Source organism: Penaeus monodon, chromosome 36, assembly GCF_015228065.2.
Source record: "Penaeus monodon isolate SGIC_2016 chromosome 36, NSTDA_Pmon_1, whole genome shotgun sequence".
NCBI classification, from domain to species: Eukaryota; Metazoa; Arthropoda; class Malacostraca; order Decapoda; family Penaeidae; genus Penaeus; species Penaeus monodon.
Window position 1 is genome coordinate 27,516,335 of NC_051421.1, and position 3,942 is coordinate 27,520,276.

At 35.1% G+C, this 3,942-nt stretch overlaps 1 protein-coding gene across 3 annotated transcripts in view; it reads left to right on the forward strand.

Moving 5' to 3' along the window:
• The first annotated feature begins 2,208 nt into the window (after positions 1–2,208).
• The window catches only part of LOC119595427 (fukutin-related protein-like), a 10,733-nt gene continuing 8,999 nt past the window's right edge, over positions 2,209–3,942 (forward strand). Inside the window, exons 1-2 of one of the 3 annotated variants that reach the window (XM_037944534.1) lie at positions 2,209–2,268; positions 2,904–2,973. The gene's annotated coding sequence lies outside the window, so the exon portion shown is untranslated. The remainder of the gene's footprint in view (positions 2,269–2,903; positions 2,974–3,942) is intronic. The other 2 variants (XM_037944537.1, XM_037944536.1) reach the window with 2 other exon arrangements.

The window sequence follows — 3,942 nt, forward strand, 5'->3', positions numbered from 1 at the left end:
GGACACTGAAGTCACAGAGAACTTTACATACCTTGGTAGTGTGTAGTCCATGTCTCTTGGCTGTCAGATCAAGAAGTCAGTAGATGGATTGGCCTGGCAGCAGGAACTATGAATTCAATCAACAGGAGCATTTGAGAAGTCGGTACCTATGTAGAAGGATCAAGCTACATGTCTTCAAGGCCTTGATACTACCAGTTTTGCTTTATGGAAGCAAAATCTAGACTCTATCTAGTGCCTTGGAGTCTCGTCTTGATGCCTTTTCTAACAAATCCTTATGCTGGATCATGGGGTACAATTAGCAGGATCATATGTCCAACCGACGGCTACACCGTGAGACTGGCATAGGACCTATTACTTGCATAATCCGGGACCGCCAACTCAGGCTATATGGGCACCTAGCTCGTTTCCCTGTGAATGACCCTGCAAGACCATCCTGGGTGGAGGAAGGCCCGGGGGACGACCTAGGAGGTCATGGATTGGGCAGCTCGACCAGTCCTGTCGCGAGGAGTTAGAGATGGGGCGAGGGCCTGCCTAGAGACTTGCCATGAGGGACCCCCATGGCTGGAACAGATCGCCTGGACCCGTCGGCGTTAGCCCCCGATGATGCTGATGATATATATGTATTGTATATGTATGTGTTGTGTGGGTTGGTGGGTAGCATTTAATAGATATATATATATCCCATTATATATAATAATATGATGCAAAAGGACTGATCGATCAATCGATATGGTTAACGTCTTGACTCTTTATTGATGAAGAGTATAACACAGTGAATGAAGGCGATGTGATTTCTTAGAGCAAGCGGTGTCGCGCCAGCGCAGGGCCGGAGGCGGATGGCCTGGGCGGTAGCGTGACAGAGAGCTAACTAAAGACTGGGTTCATCCTGCAACGAGTATGCGTCTACCGAAAAAACGTGACGTTGACTAGCATGTTATAACTCATACTATTTATCATATAAATATGTGTACACAACACACACACACACACACAACACACACACTACGACAAACACACCACAGCCTATAACGTATATATGATGTATTATTATAGATAAGATAACTAAATATTGGGTTTCGGCCGGGTGTGTGTGAGTGTACGTTGTGGTGTGTGTGTGTCATTGTTACGTGTGTGTGTGTCTTGTGTGTTGTATGATGGTGTGTTTGTGTGTGTGTTATGTTGTATGTGTGTGTGTGTGTGTTATATACATATTAGATTTTATTACACATGTGGGGTATACGCCACAACAAGCACATGCATTGTATGATGGTGGTTGATATATGTGTGTGGATATATTGATATGTATATATGATATTATTATTTATGATTTTATTATGTGTGTGTGTGTTTGTAGTTGTGTGTGTGTGTCAAGTGTGTGTTCGTGTATGTGTGTGTGTGTGTGTATGTTGTGTACATACATATGCATGTGTACACACACAACACATAAATATGCACACACACACAACAGTATATATATTATGTATATATTTTATGTTTATGTATATATTATATATTAATACATATTACATATCACACAACAAATAACTATATATAACATATATATATATATATAATATATATATATATATATATATATATATATATATATATATATATATATTGTGCGTATGTGTACTTGGCTCAAATGACTGGAAAAACATAAAGGCCCTCAGTGGCTTCATCCCCACGTGTTCCAAAATGCCTTGCTGCGCCGCTTCACAATCAATAAATATAGAATGAATCAGTTCATATTTTCATATTCATTTTTACATCTTACTGTCCTATTAACTTGTAACCATGAAAAAAATGCCATTCTAATTGTATATTTACGTATGTTTACCGCAGAGGTGATCGATGAATTTGCAAATGACTTCGTTCAGTATTGTGACGAAAAAAAAATAGTCAGGACTTGCTATTGATATGATGTCAGACACACACAAAATAGTGGAGTATCTTTTTAAGTACATAATTATTAGAAGAGGCTGTGATATAGAGTAAATATAGGCTGTGATATAGGTAAGGTTCACCAGAAATAAATGACTAATTTCTGATTGATGCATACAGTCGGTGAATAGGAAGGAATGCAGGGAGAAAAAAAAACATATTGATAAAAAAAAATTACCACAATATATCAACTCTTTTATTGATTTAATTCCACTTTTCTATCATTTTGACAGTTTACCAAAAAAGATCGACCAATTTGCAAATAATTTCACTCAGTCGGCGAGGAAGGCGAGAGAGAGAAAGACAATCCTTCGCATTTTATAAGTAATTGCGATTCTCTGAGTTAAGAGAACATATTTCTAGTTCAATCTGAGAAGAAAAGATCGGGCGTTGATAGGTGTATAAGTCCACACCATTTAAACTCGTCTTTACGTGATGAAACCAATATAATTATGCTATATTTGCTAGGAGTCCGTGAAGAGCAAAGGCAAAAAATATACCCATAGCCTCCGTAAAACGAACTACTTATTATAGATATACTTTGTTAAATATACTATTGTGTGTCGTGTAAAAGGAAATACCTGTATCGTTTACACATATGCAGGAAATAGGAAACATTGTTTTGTTCATCTAAACCTTTATTGATATGTCTTTAATGTTTTGTTAGGTTTACATCTCGATAATCTACATTATTATAGCCTAGGGGAAGTATTTTTCATTATGAGTCTCGTGTTTGAATAGAAAGAGTGATGGGGATATGTATTAACCGGGATGTGGTTAATTTTCTAGATAAGACACCTAGAAATGACACAGTTGTATTTCTTCCTTTGTTATTGAAATTGATTTTGTAAAACATCCCATACTGCAACATAGTCAATTTTGCTAGCATCCTTCTTGTTATATTTATTAACAGTTGCTTGTTTGTTTGTTTTTTCTCTCTATTTGATTCTTTTTGATAGTACAAAGGTATTGGCTGTGTGACCGGCAGCCGGTTGGAGTGCTGGCCTTTTGTGGATTGCAGAAAAATGTGTAAGATTTCTTTTGGACGTTAGTATGATAGTCAGTATATTTATTTGTAATAAGAATATTTTTGTTTTTACTTAGCATTTTACAGATAAAGAGAATTGGGTAATTCTTTACCATACCAGTGCACTTGCCAAAGACAAAGTCTCCAACCCCACATCAGAAAATTTATTCAAAATTTTAAGTTGCCGTGACATGGCATGTGCTTTGGCATTGCGTGAGGGAAGGGTTGATGGGGGAAACATTGTCTTCATCTCAGTATGCATGGCAAAAGAGCTGAAACTCGGGAATATATTTTCTATGATCTTTTTATATTATTTATGGCATTACCATTCATGTCAGCAGATTATTTCTTGTACCAAATGACTACAACTTTTAGTCCTCTACAAGAATGTCATCTTTAATTTACCCAACCTTAGTGCATCAGTATACCAAGGTGAAGACAATACTTTTGGTGTGGTGGGTGGGGGCTCCTCCCCCGTAACATCCCTGGTGTGTGTGTGTGTGTGTGTGTGTGTGTGTGTGTGTGTGTGTGTGTGTGTGTGTGTGTGTGTGTGTGTGTGTGTGTGTGTGTGTGTGTGTGTGTGTTTATATATATATATATATATATATATATATATATATAGTATATATATATAACATATATGTATATATATATATATATATATAATATATAATTATGATATATATTATATATTTTGTATATATAATTATATATATGTATATATATATTATTTATATGTATTAATATATATATATATATATATATTATATATTATATATTATATGTATGTATACATATATCATAATTGTTAATTGTATGATTATTTTATGATTATATTATTAATTATGATATATAGTCTACAAAGTCCGTCAACTAATTTAATTGTTAATATATTTATGTTTTGTTAGATTTATTAAATCTCAATATTTTATATGTAGATTTTAATTCTTTTGAGCTTTGTCTGCTGAAGG